The sequence below is a fragment of the Acromyrmex echinatior genome, chromosome 2 (genome assembly GCF_024713525.1).
Source record: "Acromyrmex echinatior isolate Ae372 chromosome 2, ASM2471352v2, whole genome shotgun sequence".
Classification (NCBI taxonomy): Eukaryota; Metazoa; Arthropoda; class Insecta; order Hymenoptera; family Formicidae; genus Acromyrmex; species Acromyrmex echinatior.
This window is the reverse complement of record NC_141853.1, coordinates 21195058-21212332: the sequence shown is the minus strand read 5'-3', so window position 1 is coordinate 21212332 and position 17275 is coordinate 21195058. Positions and strand designations below refer to the sequence as shown.

The window sequence follows — 17275 nt, the reverse complement described above, 5'->3', positions numbered from 1 at the left end:
GATACAGAGAGAGTACTTCCCTTCCCTCTCATACTGACGAACTGACGAACCTCAGTATTTCCTGTCAAATAATGGCACGTCTGGTCGATCATCGTTGCGGGTGTATCAACATGTAAACGTAGATAGGAAATTGTGGTTGCGTATATCGAATCGCGGTATACACATGACAAATCGAAGAGCTGTTCTCTATAATATGTTTGAGACAGTAATCCAACATGTTGGGGTGTTATGTGTGTAACGAAATTACATAAAATAAAACATATTTATCAATCTCAGAAATATCAAAAGATATTTCAGCACGTTTCATATCGTATTAACTTGTATATCATCGAACTAGTTTACATTACAAAGTCTGATAATACTTTCGACGTTGCTATCGAGCGGAACAGGAAGCATATAAATAATATTTAACGCCGGATATTGCACAAAGGAGTCTAGTAATAAGTCCGTTGGAGCACGCTTTGACGACATACGTCGTCGTTGAGGAGAGATCATTTTCTCGGATCCGATGAGCGGCGCACAAAGAGCTGTCTGGCATTATGTGGCGCCGCATAGAAAATATTAAAGATAATACACAATTGCGCGCGGCGAGAGAGAAGACGGCTTAACCATCTTCTCCCGTACACGAGAAAAGCTAGTTCGACGGCTGTATCGCGAGGCGGAGTTGATAATACGAGAACCACTAACGCAACAGTTGCAACTTGGCAATTCGCAGTATGCATTCTTCTTCCGCCAAAGGCGGCATACTTCCGGCACTTTCGTGCTGCTGCGGTCTAAAATGTTTCAGGCAGTCACTTATCACGGATACTTATGGTTGGTACTTAATGTACCGCTGTTCCGCAGAATCACGACGCTCTCAGAGATAACGTTGTGACGGACGTCGCTTTGTTATACGAGAAACCATAGATGTTGACAAAAATTCATGATGCGCGTTGATTTAAAAAAAAAAAAAAAAAAAACCTGTTTCAAAATAAATAAAATTTTTCTGGTCACGACGAGAGGATCATCAGAGCATCTCGTGGCTCTAACAAGTATTTCAATATTTATCCTTTCAACAAAATCAACAAATTATTTTAAATATACGTCACATTTCTTATAAAGTATAGGTAATTCGGCGATAAAATTATTCAGCATCACTGTTAATTATGCAGAAATTGGAATTTATATAAACCGTCAAAAAAATATTCGTGTACGTTTTAAGTAGAACGGCTATTGTAAATGTTTTACTAAGCTATAGCGAAGTGTTCTACTTTATGACTTGCGGCTATTGCAAACTCGCTAAATAACAGTGCAATATCGCGTGTAAAAAGTTAACAATAGCCGTCGAATGTCGGAAAATTGTTAAACGACGCACGTCGCTTTCGCATGCATCAGCTTTGCTGCAATTTAAACTGTGATTCAATTGTAACTTTTTAACTGGTTGCCATTGATAACGGCCTCACATATTGCGAAATAAAATATAATTTGATGAGCTTGTCTCTGTACGTTAGCAATTGTCTCGCACAATGATGTACTAGCGTTACAAATGCCTGAATCAAACTGAAAGAGCTAACTTGAATAGAATCGAGAAAATCATGTAAATTACGATCCAATTTACAAGGATAGTTATCATTGAAAGCGTCACGAACTATGATGGATACTATAAATAAAATAAAATAATTTACTCTTTAAATACATTAATTGCATCGGTAGAGATATTATTCGGTAGATATATTATTTTAAGAATTAGGTTTGATATATATATATATATATGTATAAAATCTAATTTAAGAAAATTCTGTCTTTTACGAATAATTTATAAAATAAAACCCGACGACTTAACGAATAATATCGAATTACGAGACATCTCAAATACGCAATAAGGGGGAAAAAGATCGAATTGCATGCACAGCGAATTATACTCGTAGAAATGATGTTAATGTAGAACGTAGTAGTAAAGAAGCGATACTCGAATGTTGATGGAAGTATTTTTCTTCCTCGATACACAAAGTGACAAACTTCCGGTACTCCAGTCCCGCGTGCGCTCCTTAGCATTCCCTCGCATTCTCTTATTCTTCAAAAAAGGTGCCGCGCCGCGCCTGCCTTTCTCGACTTTTTTCTTTTGTACACGGCACTGTTGCTTGCTTTTATACGGCAGTTGTCGGCCGGTAACTCCTGGCAACTCGCAACACTCACGACTACAACAGCGAACGCAACAACTAACCGAGAGTAGAGTCGACGAGCTCAATTATTTTCGACATTCCTCACGCCTTGAACTGCGAAATACATGTGGGTTGCCACATTACGTGTTGTATTTTTAAGCAGTGAGAGGGGAAAAAATGAAGAAGAAAATGAGAAATTTGACACTCTGGACAAGTCTTTTATTAGAGAGGTATTGCAATCGTGTTTATTGATCCTCCGAAGCTGACGCCAAAATTTGTAACACAGATTACTGACGTTGAATTTGTAATTATGACCCATTTGATTTATTATTAATTTAAAGTCATTAATTAATTTCAAAGAACTAACGCAACTTATAAAATGACATAACTCGTATATACCAAGAAAAATTTCTGGTCTGAGGAAAATGAACGAATCAGAAAATTCTAGTCATATTAGAATTCTAATTAAATTTTAATTATTTTAACTAGAACTTACAATACATTCAATAAAAAATTCTTATTTATTCATATTCAATTAGAATTCCAATTAATGCAACAAGAATCTTTTTCTAATATATGCATAAAAAGAATGAATACTAAGAATATTTTAATAAAAATAATTCAAATTTGTAGATGTATCATACAGAAAATTGAATTGACATTTCTGACATTTATAATTGAGTAGGTTCAGTAAAACCATCGTCAATTTCGGAAAATTATAATATAATTTCCGCAATTGCATCTCTTTCTTTTCATTCAAAATACTTAAACAATACGTACAAATTTAAACTGTTGAAAAAAATTTAATTAAAGGAGAGATATATTCGCTCAACTTTACATTGATCGCATACATTTCGGTTGAAATTTGTATAGACGTTTAATTGCAAAATACAGTTACGACGTACAGCACGCACTCCATGTACGTCGTGCGAGAATATCGTTCTTGACGAGGGAATAATTATTCTTATTACTTTCTTTTGCTGCAATCGCTTTACTTACGTTAAGCCGCACAGCAGGCTTCTGCATTATGCGGTGCACACGTCTAAGCAGATTGTAGAAGATGCACTACGGTACGTACGCTGCACGCGGACCGCTCAGCAGCCTCGAACGTGTACCTTGGATCCGGCTCGCGGATTTGCTTGAAAACCTATCTCCTGTACCTCGCGCCTACGTAATATCTACGTCACGGTAACTCGACGACTACGAAGTACATTAATCCTGCTAAATAATTCAGTACTTCCTCGTTCCCTGTCTACCGATGAAGCACGAGTTTACGTTAGTGATTGTCGTAAATAATTATTTGCGATTCACGTTGATCCGAGTTCTAACGACCGTTCTATTCCCAATACAAATTAACTGAGAGATTTTGCTTTACCGTCGTAAAATAAATTTACTTTTCACGGAACTGACCAAATTGTACGACGTTTAATTGCATTCCCCGAATTGAAGTCGCTAAGAAACAGTTCATTTATATTACAAGAAGGAATTATTGCAGGAAAGACAATGCGTTAATTAATTTGCGAAAATCAATGTCTTTTGATTCAACAACTACGTCACATCGTTTTAAATACGAAGGCTGTTTGTCAAAAATAAGTTTATCTCTCATTACGTGATAAAAAGGAAATTGTGTCAAAATTATAAAAATACAATCACGGTGTACGAATACTGACACACGATGAAACTAATTAATTGGCGAGAATGCGAGGACAATAAAGCGCGTCGCTTTTAACGCTCGTACTTCTCACGGGTCTCCAACGACGTGCATGCGTTTATACACTGCCGTCTCTATTCGCTGTAGATCACGTCACAAGCGGAATAGAGAAGTGGTCGACGAGCTTCGTTACTTTCTGTCAGGCTGTATTCATTACGTTGCAATTTACGCTATTATTGCATCGTGCTCGAGCAAGGAAAGAGAGAGTGCGACTCCTCGTCGACTCTTCGCCTCATGCAAGCGCGGAACTTGAGCAATTAATCTCGACCGTTCTTTATACCGCATAATGATTGCCCGCGTCTTAATTAGTCTTTCGCGCAACTTTTAGTAGCCGTAAAGTCGCCTAGCGTTCTTGTTGCGTCAGCAGTTAATAACAGCCGGATCGACGTGAGATCGGGATGAGATATGGCGATCGATCAGATTGAGTTATCCGCGCGGAGACGTAATGATAATGAAAGCTCGTTCATCATGCATTTGAAAATACCACGAACGCGCCGATGTAGCAGATGGAACAAACAAGAAAGACGTAGACGCCAGCAATGGATATCGACAGTCTCGATCTTCCGATGGAGAAAAGTATTTCCAACCGGGAAAGAAGGAGAAGGGGAAAAGCGATAGTCGACATTATCATTAAATGAACATCAACGTCAGCTAGATGCGAGACGAGATGCCCCCTGTGCCCGCCATATCTGCCTGGTATCTCGAGCGACGGCCGCGACGTCGAGGAAATGGAATATACTTTTGGCGTCGACGACTTTTGCTGCGCGTGCCACGAAATAAATCAGTATTCGCGTGCTTTACCGGAAATAAGAAAAAATGGTCGTCTTATTATCTGGTACCGTTTTCAGGCTCCTGGCCAGACGGCGGCCTCGCCCATCGGTGAGCCCTTTTTCGTTGGGGGTTTGACGCCGAACGAGGAGAGACGAAGGGAGAAAAGAAAGCAACCTACCAAAGGGAAGATATATAGACCACCGTTATAGTCCATTCGCCTTGACGTACGTAACAGCTACCTGGGGGGGGACAAATAACCACATAAATTTCGCCGCAATTCCCCGGTTTTATGCGATGTTAATATAGTTTGTATCGCGCGCATGCGTTGGGTCTAAGATCCTTACGAGAAACGAAAGCGTATGGATGTATGTTTTTGGAGGCCGCAAGCAGCGCGAAATGAAAATATCGCAATTGGCGAAAACTGAGCGTCGCATGGGCGTGACGTTGAGCGCTAATGGATCGAGCGAATAACAAAATTGACATGAACGTTAAAGCACATCTGAAAAAACTCCGGGAAAGCTCGATAGAATCCATTAGATAGGTATAAATAAACCTGCAACTTTTATACAGGTGCACTCTTTAAAAAAAAGTCGTTTTTGTTCATATTCGCTTCCTGTTTGAAATATATATATCTATGCTATCTTTGAAAATATGTGCGTCGATTTATCACGTTACGTAAATTAGAGTTATTATATTTACACCGTTTATAATACGATCAATTTCTATAAATAATATAAATGTATCCGGTTTTTTATTCTCCAACAATTTGAGCGTTATTAAATTACTCCTCACACCGTGTAACGTTTAATATTAAAAGATTACAAGAAATAAAATCAGCCTTGAAAAGTTGCAATTTGAAAGTAAAAAAAAAAAAAATTTATCAGATTTAAGCTCAAAAACAAGATAATTTTCATAACGCAAACTAAATTACAGTGAGCTCGCTTAATCTATAATGAGATATCTATTATGAAAATAATCTTGAAGGAACCCTAGTCTCGAAATATCGTTTTCAAATGAAACGCATAGGATACGTAACGCTCGAGAGGCGCCTGAGGTGTCGATATGGACGAATCGCCAGTTGATCCGCCGGAAGGGGTCATGCCTGAGAACGTTTGACTTTATTGGAGGAAATATGAGCGGGCTCTGGCAGTGCTCTGAGCGGTATTCCCGGTACGCCGGGAATCGGATGTGCGTGGGGAGGGGGAGGGGGAGGGGACCTGCAGCACTTCCAGCCCGAGGGGGATGTACCCGGGGCTTGGGAAGGATTCATTCATATCGCGAAGCCGAGTCTCATTGTCGGAGCGGAGCGGCGGACAAAGCGAAAGCAGGGGGACTGAAGTGCTGTCAGGACCAGTGCACTCCATTGCACGACACAAATGGCAACCAAAAGTGGGGCGGGAGAGAGACGAGGATCGAGATCCGAAAGGTGAGCCCGCACGAAGGAGCGATCTGTCGCCATTGTATCGCGATCGATCTCGCATTGCATTCATTCGCGGATATCGCGAAAGCGATTCGCATGGCTCGTTTTATAAGTCGACAATAGGAATTGTTCCCTTTAATGTAGGTCTACCTTCATCTTGACAATAAAAAATTTATTTTTTTTCTCACTCTATACTTGTTTCTCTTCTCACTTTACATATCATCATTATATTTATACTTGCTATTTATATTTGAATATAAACTAAAGCTAAAAGTTTAAATTTTGAAATTTCATTATTAGGAAAGGTTGAAAAATTCCAAGTTTGTTTAAAAATTTCGCAAATTTACACTTTAAAAATATTCTGTAATAAGTTGTGACCATTATGCATATTTTGTTTCGATTAAAAGATTTAATTGCTCTCCATTTTGTGCTGATCTTTAAAAGCGTAAAAAAAAAGTACCTACTTGGCATCGGTGAAACTGTCGATAGCAGGAAGATCGAAGATATTAAATTTCTTCTTGGGATATTATTACGCTGCCAGCCATGTACGGCTCCATAATATTTTTTTCTCAGAACTTAAATAATTTCAAAAATATGAAACTGCTTTCCAGGTATGTGAATAATCCCTTCTCCTCGTCAAGTCGTGAATAGAACTGCGCGAAGATTTCCTCTTTATGTTGTAGGAAGCGTACAACAATATGTACAAAAGTGCGGTGTGAGGAAAATTTCGAATCAAAAAACGTTACGGTAGTATTTTTCGGAGGAATATTTTACGTATCTCTTAATCTAAAATCTGTTAAGACGTCTTTGGTGCCTTCCAACGATCCAATAACATATGACATCTGAAAAGTGAAACAGTGAAATATATGTATACATATGTATATAAAATAAACAAGTTTTTTTTTTTATTTAACTTTATTACAAAGCAGACATCGTGCATGGAAGAAAAAGATGTTTCAATACCGAAAGTTCGCGTAACAAAGTTAAGGAAAGAACAATTAAATATTTTTCCCGGGTAAAGAATTCGTTTCTGGGTAAGTTAAGGACGCCATTGTTGTCACTGTAGCCTTTTCTTTTATTGCGAAACGCAAATAATCTCCGTTAATTGCTGCTGCCTCGACGGGCAGCAACATTTACAAATGGGACATTAGCTTTTAATACAATTATGGTACATCAATACAACAGAAAACTAATATTTACACATAGTCTCGATTTCGTTCGATGAGCTCTCTACAATTCTCGGCGTCGCAAGACATGACTTAACAAAATTAATTCACCGATCCGCGCGACTACGCCACGCCGGATCGCTTGCAATATAACAGCAGGCGAGAATTGATACCGCAGTAATTTGTACTAATTAACCCATCCGCGAATTTATGCCTCTCGTACTGAGTTATTATTATTACAATGCGCACATATTACTCGACGTCACGCTACGCGGAGTATCCCTATTAATCATCGACGCGCGGCGGCGAATGTTATGTCGGATGTAATAATATTTAAATGCTTTTGGCGTTGACTTCGCCGTTGACTTGCTGCCGACTTGACGTTGACTGCCGACTTCGCGGGGCGGAAGGTTCAAATAAACGAATCGGCCGTTCGTCGATGTTAATGATATTAATGTTCTCACGTAACTTTGTACAAATGGATATACATTATACACACAACGGCTGATAGAATTTTAAATTAAGCGTCGCAATCTACCCGGTCAGTCCCTCCGCCCCGCCGCTTAACGGAACAATGAGATGCGGACGACGGCGACGGCGACGGCGACGGCGAAGCAAATCGCCCGAGTGTGCCAGGATGAGAAAAAGAAGTACGCTTTACCTTTTGTGATTAAAATATATATAAATAACTTTATTGTTTATGTATTTATATTTATATATATATATATATATTTATAATAAAATGCCCTATCTATTTTACAAATATACAAAACTCTCGCTATGTACATCGATCTCCGCTTTCGACTAAACAAGAGAATTACCGAAGAACTTGAATAAATCGATTATCGTCGATTAAACTATCATCGAGTAGAAAGAGGAAAAAACGTTACTTCGTTGCAATACGAGTTACAGATAGTATGCTCCAATTTGCTTTTTTTTCTCGCGCTAATTACATTTGCTCACTACGAAGCTATCACGATTTTCAAAAATACGAATAACCGCTTATTTATTCGGACACCGTGTTACGGGTTACATTGCAATAGTAAGAAATGCTTCTGATAATAAGTAGAGAGAAAAGTCGCAGCAGTCAGGAATCCTGTAACAAAAAAAACAAAGGATACGAGTTATGCGAAACGATTTCCATTAATTGCTTTTACTAGACAAGATGCACTTTAACAAACGAATAATCGCTTTGTGTCGCACGCAATATGTGATGCAATTATTGATCACGCAGAAAGAATGATTCATTAACAATATATTGCGTTAATAAATCCATGATAATAATAGAGCGGTTTATTATTGTAATGAATTTCAATAAGCGAGCGATCAATCATTATCCATGTAATCGCTGGAAATGTGTACTATATTACTTCATTTGCACAGATGGAGTACGATTACAGTACCAAAGCCGATTATTACTGCGATCACGTATATTTCGAGAAATATATGTATATTCATGTTCCTTGATATTTTATATTGTAATAATTTATTAAAAAACGACTTACCTTCCTCACTGCAATTTCCGAATACTCCTTGCATAACGTGATTCAATAATACTTTTGGAAATAGTTGACATCTGAAACAAGAAAGATTATATTAAATTATTTGATGCTCAACGATTATTATGTGAAAATAAATATGACAATGACAAGTTAAATGTAGAGATCCTCAAGTACACAGAAAAATCTAAAAATTTAACTAAACACAAACCTAAAAATAATTTTATTGGGTCAGCAAAATAATTCCATAGAAATGATTAGCAATGCTGCAAAAAGTTTGGACATTCTTATAATTAATTTGAGAGTCCTACATAATTATTTTGCTGGTCTAAAATTATTTGCACATCTGTATAGAGTTAAATTTTTAGATCCTTCAAAATCATCCTTTGCGTATTATAGATTGGCTAAATGAAATAAATATGATGAACCAAATTTAAGATAGAACGAGATAAATACATCTCATTTCATCTTAAGCGCTGTTCTGAATATGGCCAATCAAAAGTTGTTTGAACGGTCAATCTTTTACCTGAGGATTCCTCCAGTTAAACGTAACAAGATTGTCACATTCATTTGTTTTTTAAATGCGAAAGATACAGTACGTGAAAAAGTAAAAGCACACAATGAAAATAAACAGAGAATTAGAGAATTGGCGTACTGCATTTTGCAAGAAATGTTATATTCTTGAGAGACTCTTTTGAATACAGGATTAAACTTTTTTCCGCTACTGTGTAGTTTTAACAAGTTATATTTTTTAATTTTTCCCACGACGGGCGTGGGCGACGTGAGGCTGAAAGTTTCTCCGTGGTTTTAGAAATGCATTTAAACTTCCGCTTGGTTGTGCTCCGTGTCAAAATGCATTTCCTTTTTGCGCCGCCGCCACGTCGCATCGTATCAGGGAGATTCTTTTGCGCGACGCGGAGTGTGGCGAGTACGCACGAAAAACCGATGCCACACATTTGTGCAGTGTCATGGCCGAAGCAGCGCTAGACATTGCGGCGGAAATGTCCGTCGTTTTGAAATTCTGCTGGCTCGAACTGTGTTACGCTTCGGTGAACGTGTCGAGTGACACAGTGGCGTGACATGTAGTTGTACCTAGGTGGACAACAAAACCCCGATTTTCAAAAAGACGAAGATGCCTCTCCAATTACTATACGAATAAATCATTATTAAAGTGTCTTTATTATTTGTTTGTATAAATTAATAATTTTTTAACACAAAGTACTCAAGATTGTAATGTGAATATATAATAAACAGGCAGTAAAGGCCTCAAACAATCGAACCGGATTTTTAATGCTTAAATAATTGACAAATTTAAATTTAATTTTTAATCTTGAAATCTAATTCTACACACAATTAGAGAATAATATTACATATTAAATGTAATAATATTAATGCTCATCAATGGGCATCTTAGAAAGATATTAATATGATACTGATAAACATCTTGAGACCTGTAAATAATTTTATTGCGAAAAATATTATCTCAGCCGAGATTTAAACTCGGATCTCTCGTAATTAATTTTTAGTCCAATCAATTTTAATATAATAATAATTCAAAAAACATTCTATCATTGTAGGAAAAATATCTAAGAATTAAATGTAGAATATTAAATATTAATTGCAATTTTATGTGCAATACTTTATGACTTTCTAGGACAAACGTTTGTACAAAATAAGTGTATAATTAAGTTTCATTTGCAAAATGCAGTGTAGAAACAATAGAAATTCAATATATAGAAAAATATGAAATGTGTCGATATAAAATCTTTTTTGCTTAAATATAATTATGTACATGTATATGTATGTATGTATGTTATTTCTTTTGACAATAATTTTATTTTAAATATTCTGTATATTGCAAGTTTGTAAACATAATTAAAAAGATATTATCTACATGTTTGTTACACATACATATACATGTTATAAATTCGCAGACAAAATAATTTCTCTTCCAAGTAGACGGTGAAGATCAGATTTATGTGCAGTTTCGTATATATAACACGTCTAGGTAACAGCATGCGACACGAGAAAGGAAGGGTTGTTACAGAAGCGATACTCGTTTCTACTTGCCGGCGTGGTCGGGAGAATCGAATGAAATAAGAGAAATTGGCTTGCATCCGCGCACGAGTTTAATTAAACGTTCAAAGAAGCAACAAATAGTCGGTCGCGCCGTGCCGTCCTTCGTCTAGCAATGGAGTCGCCCCGTTTATTATATATGTGCCAACGACCGGTCGCCTCTATGATCGTACCAATACCAACCGGGTGGTGGATCGATGAAATTCCGTCAGGAGAATTCTGAAAGCTTTGCGGCGCCGCGCCGCACGGTGCAAATGTAATTACAACACCGCGCCCGCGGGGGCAGCGAAGAGAGCGGCGGTACACAGGAAACGATGCGTAAACAGCAAAGTTATTGATTGCGAAAAATCACTCTTGACCGAGTGGAGCTCGGCAACAGTAGTAACGGTGGCAGGACACAACCGGAATACCAAGGTCCGATTGGATTCCCGCGCTATTGGCGGTTCCGAGTGACTGGAGCGACGCGATGCGCGCGATGTCGATCGTTAATCCTTCTCCTCGTCGATCCGCTCTGTACGCGAGCCGCGAGAATTTCATAGCGTTTACAATTTCCGTAAATGACGCGTCAACTCGTCAGTGCGTGCCCTGGCACAATGCGGCCGCGATTGGCGCTCCGGATTACGTCGATTGAAAGTAATAACGCGATCACAATCGGCGACCGACACGACGATTATTTAACGCGTCGGGGTGCGGACACTCCGAACGCCGTTAGGGACGTGATTGAAACGCTCTTTCATTCGTTTCCTGAAACGTTTTTTTTTTTGTCACGAAACAATGAGTATTTTTGCTATGAAAAAAACGAGAATTTCAAAAGCGATCGATAAATATGTGTTCAACGCGTATTAAAAAGGAGTCTTTCCATAAAATCATCTTTTAATAAAATCTCTCAGTATGTTTGCTGAAGACATTGTTGAGCGAATTTAATTAAAAAATCTTTTTTATAATATATATTGTATTATAATATATTGTTCTCAAATACATTAAAACCGATACTTTAAAATATAAATGATATGTTGAATAGTGATTATTTAAACAGTAAAAAAACTTTATAAAATTCATATATTAGTATAGTAATGAAAAATAAATATGATATTTTGTAGGTACATTGTCGCGGTTCCTTAAAAAATTATTTGCATATGGAATTTTCACTAATTCAAAACATCAACCAAAGAGATATCAAATGCTGTTTTATTCGCATTTAATATATGTTTGATTTCTCTTTTTTTCTCGCTGGAAAATCATTCACGCATCGTTGCAAATCTCATTTTCTTCTTGCACTTCAAACCATCGTCAAGTAGCAATAAACGAACTGAACATTTGGGGTACTGCTACAGCATTATATTCGCGGATAGTTGACCAAAATGGAAATAGCAGAGCCGCGAGGCGGCAAAGTAACACAATCCTCGTGAAATTCAATTTGGCTGGGTAATGAAAGCGTCGGATTCGCGATGTGCCGTGCGCGGCGCATAAGCTTCGGCGTATCTGTCGATTTTCCGTTCCCGCAAATGTATCGAAAATTAACAGTGACTCCAAGAGCGGTTGTTCGCCCGTTCTCTTTGAATCTGAATTTACCACTAGCGAATAATAAGGACGTTCACCGAATTTCTTCTATTATTGCAGAATAACAATATCCATTTCCACTATATATCGAGATTTTGATGGAATTTTCCTTTCGTTGGAGGATTTGCTGGATTGAGGGAAAGATTGAAGGATAATTCAACTTTCTATAAAATCTTCAAGCATGCCCTACAAGTTACTTGCGCTTCGCAAGTGATCTGCGTTCTGTCGATGGCACACATTCTGTCTCCGGAGTCAATCATGCGATCATCAGTGAACTTTCTCAATTTTCATATTTCAACCTTTCAAATTTCACCCGAATTTTAACCAATCAAACGTCATTGCTTTGCGCTGAAAAAAGTTACGTAGTCATCATTTTGGCAGATCCCCGAGAAAATTTCTTATCTTCCTTTTCCCAAGGAATTACGTGATCACAATATTCGACTAAAAAGACACGAATGACAAACTCACGAGCAATTTATTTGACTGCAATCAACTTTAACTGCAAACTGCGAATTTATTCCGATATTTTTCAGTGAGGCAAAATTAAAATTTGTAATTTTACTATTCTTAATTTTTTGCCTCTGTTTATAATAAACGATTCCCGATAATCGCTATTTATATATCATGATTGTGATCGTGTAATTATATTTTCTTGCGTAATTATATAATAAAGGTAATAATAGAATGTGCTTGGATAATAATTTTTTCCTCGGCTAAAATAAGAACACTGATTTTAAACGATAAAGAATTTTCGACATTTTTAGATGCAATTAGATAACAAAGTCTTATTTTTCATTTAAACTCAATCGTAAATTATCAACGCGCATCATCAAGTTTATGATAGTTTTAATTTTACAGTTAATACAATTTTTTAATTAAAAATTTTACCTACTAAATACTATTTAATAGTTAATATTAAAAAACTGATGATATTTTATAATCTTTTCTAAAGAAAAATTATCCGAGAATTCGCGAAAGAACTCGGAATTAAAGTTAAAATTGCAATTTCCAAGATATAAATTCTGCTCTGCGGACGGTCGTGAAGTCTTTATCGCAGATCAAGCTTAATGCGACTCCGTGAAGAACCGAATGTCTCGCCATCTTTTTGATCCTCGACGCAAATTCGCTCAGCGATTGTTATCATTTAACACTTTGGGGATCCATGATTCCGCCCTCTAAAAGCATCTTAGTTCTCGAAACGGTAACGCTATCAAGCTGCTTGAACCGGCACCTCAAAATACGGTTTTAGAATGAAACCGCCAAGCGGAACCCACCATCCGACAGATTAAATATTCTATATTTCACGAACAACAAGTTTCTCTTCTCAGGAGTAACGCGCCTCGGTATACACGACGGTGGAAAGCTCTCCTCTTCCCGCCTAGACAAATCACTGGGCGCGTTTAAGTCCCTCCGAGAAGCCGCGGAGGCACTTCCTGGGAATTTGCGGGCGGAAAGAAGTAATATCATTCAAAAGCGGCGGAAGTTATTCCTTGATGCGAAAGTTTCTCCATTTTACATCGGCCGGAATAGTTTCGAGAGAAAATGTTAGTTGCGGGCAAAACTCCATCCCGACGATAACTTTTCCAATTATTATCAGATGGCAAATGGACACTCCTTTGTGTTTTCTAGAGCCGACGCAGTGCTGCTTGGGAAACGCGAGAACTGCGGATAACTTAAATTGTAGCGTACGCGGACAGAAGATCTCGTCCGGCAATAAACCCCGACGGGGTTGCGTGAGATGTCTATTTGTGAGAAATGCAATTGTCATCCGCCGAACAGATTGTATTATATATTATTTGAAATCTATCTCCGATTCGCATCTGAACGAATATCTCAATTTTTTTATGTATTATTACTTATCTAATTTATAAAAATAATTGATAATCTATGCTTTATATCTTATGCTCTGTATTTATTTTGGGATATTAATCCTTCAAAGATGATGAGTTTATTGTGGACTGACTTAACTATAAATTTAAAAAATGTTAAACAATATTCAATTTTTTTTAAGTTACGTCTACAATTTTTAATTATTCTTAAAATATATTCAGTATTCATTTTTTTAATATCAGTTATTTCAAATTAAAATAACTTACAAATAATATAACTATTGAAATTAAATATAAATAGTACAATACTAACTAAATATAATAAAAGAAAATTAAAAATTACACAATATTAAAAATGAAAGTAAAATGAAAAACAATACAATTATGAATAAGTATAAACAATGGTACAGTTCTCAATAAAGCGCAGACACAAGTCAAAGTAATAAACAATTAAAAATACTTAACAAAAAATTAATTAGTGCTTTTAAATAAACCTTTTAATTAACATAAATTAAATGAGTTTTATAGACCCAACGTCAACTGTATTATACAGATTTTGGAGTCAGTTCCAGAGGGTTAAAGAATTTTATGTTCCCTCCTTGTAATAATGCATAACATTGTTAATTTCAGACTACTAATTACCAACTTAATTTTCTTTATTAAGATAAGATAATAAATTTCATTTTCATTCGAATTTTCGACCTTTGTAATAGTCAGCTTTGTTTTTTTTTTGTTTTTTTTTTTAGAGAAGTGTCGATGGTTTAAATAATAAGAGCGTTCAGCTCTTACAATTTCTAAATCCGCTCACTTAAGGCCGTCGTCGATCGTTTCGGGAGTCAGTGGGGCTATAATGCGAAAGACTGCGGAACAGGCCTTTCCTCGGAAAGGAATCTCCGAGCGTGAACCGATGGAGGCGTGAATAATCCGCAAAACAAAGCGTTCAAAGAGCGGAAAATGAAATTATATCCTTGCGCGCGACCGGCGGTAGTACGACGACGACGTGTTCGCTTCGTCGAAGGCGAATAGAGTGAGAGAAGAGGCCGGCGGATTTCCTGTAAACGTTACGAGTCAATTTGCAACTCGAGGTTTTACTCGCTTCCGAGAGATGCCTTCTTGGTGAGAGTTGCCTCCGTTCGTTTTACGCGCGAGTTCGGCGACACGACGAATTGTTTTTAAGCAGAAAAGCCGAGAGGAGACAAAGAAGAGAAAGAGAGAAAAATGAGAGGAGACAGGAAAAAAGGAAGAGAGAAACAAACTAACGCGAACATCGACCGTATTGGCGATTCGCAGCGGCGCGGAACTTTCTAGCGAACTACAATGACGATTTGAGTTCCCGTCGAGAAGTAATGAAATGGACCGTGCGCGACGATGTGGTCTTGAGGCGGAATACCTCCGGGTGAATGGAAATCCTCCCGTATGTTTACAAACAAGTGAAACTGGTTCCGAAGGGAGCTTATGCGAGCGGACACGCCCTATCCACGAGCTGAGCGACCGTGCGAAAGAGCCTTCGTCGATGGGAGGAACAAAGCGGGCGCTATCCTTTGTTTCAACCATTCAGCCCAGGGGAGGATATAACGTGAGTGTGTTAATTAAGACCGACCGACCGACCTCGGTGGGATAGGCGTATACGCGCCATGAAGAAGTATCAGACGAAAATCTGGACTTTTCGCCGACGTCGGCGGCGCACTCATTCGCTCGCCATAAATCCCCCAGTATTCTTATCCACCGTGTCCATCGGTGCTAAAAGAACTCTCGAATCAGATTTCTCAAGGCAATCTTTTGGCGAGTTATGTTGTGCCACGGAAATCTCTCGATTAATCGATCTGGTTTTATTGCGCCGAAGGACGATCCCGTGGAACCAAAATATATTAATATTCTATTACACCGAACCTTTCTCCTTTATGTTTGTATTTGTATTAAATTAATATGTAAATTATAAACTTCTCTCTCGTGAGATAATATAAGGCATTTTGGACTTTAGGTGTAAAGCGCAATTAAGTTTATGTAAACCATTATTAAACTCATCCCAATTAATTTACAGATATCGCTCTCTTATTATTACTTCAAAAGTGACTTATTTCAAGAAACGTTTTCGAGTTATTATCATAAATAAAACATTCTATTAATTATAAAAAGTAAACTTAGTTAAAAAAAAAATCATCAAAATTATTACAACTCGAAAAGAATAATTTTTTTAGAGGTTGTAAAACCAAAATGACAAAAAAGATTATTGCCAATATCATTTAATTAATATTGTAATAATTTTCTGCCAAGTGTTAAAAAATAGTTTTTCCCCTTTTTCAAAAAATTTGTTTTCTTTAGACACTTTTGAAGTAAGAACTATATAGCTTCTAGTAGATTAAAATTAATTGATTAAATAATCTATCAATTAATTTAATTAAAATTAAACTTTAAAAATTTTGAAACGTGCTATGTATTTTATATTTTAAGTGTTCCAGTTGAATTTTTTTTTCTTCAATTGTTAATGAATAGTGATCCGCATCAAATTGAGAGTGGTAAGCTACATCTGTTCTCTCTCTCTCTCTCTCTCTCTCTCTCTCTCTCTCTCTCTCTCTCTCTCTCTCTGTCTGTCTGTCTGTCTGTCTCTCTTTTGATTTGACACTTTATATAATAACATAGAATCACACAACGTATAATTTTGAATTCCTGTATTCCCTGTAATAACGTTGATTCCGTTTCTAGTAACACGATCAGCCACACACGATGGTACCATGAAATAGTAGTGTGAATTAAAACGCGCGACATCTCGTTCGAATATCTAAAGGCAACACATCGCGCTGCCGTGATTATAACCGAATCGCGATTCGACGATTGAACTCGTCGCGCCAGCATCCACGAGAGATCGGAGCCGTTATTATCCGACCGGATTATTCTACAAAATTCACGCGCGGCGCGTTATTATCGTGCCCACGCCGCTGTTATTATACCAACGCGACGTAATACTGTTCGTTCGTGTATGCTTCTATAACCGGATACGATCGCGTCCGCGCCGATCGAATTAATAGCGGACTCTCAATAGTCGCTCTTCATATTATTCCGGGTTCTTTCGCCAACATTGGGCGCTCCGGAGGCGGGTCGTTG

General features: G+C 37.4%; 1 protein-coding gene and 1 long non-coding RNA gene across 2 annotated transcripts in view; both read right to left on the bottom strand.

Annotated features, from left to right (window-relative positions):
- LOC147910626 (uncharacterized) overlaps nt 1-17275 on the bottom strand; it is a 172149-nt gene that overhangs the window by 63506 nt on the left and 91368 nt on the right. The window contains exon 2 of the long non-coding RNA XR_015544043.1: nt 6508-6885. This is a non-coding gene — a long non-coding RNA (uncharacterized LOC147910626). The remainder of the gene's footprint in view (nt 1-6507; nt 6886-17275) is intronic.
- Nucleotides 8136-17275, bottom strand: part of Toll-6 (Toll-like receptor 6) — a 52688-nt gene continuing 43548 nt past the window's right edge. Inside the window, exons 2-3 of the mRNA XM_011052078.2 lie at nt 8715-8785; nt 8136-8305 (exon numbers count right to left, since the gene is read on the bottom strand). The gene's annotated coding sequence lies outside the window, so the exon portion shown is untranslated. The remainder of the gene's footprint in view (nt 8306-8714; nt 8786-17275) is intronic.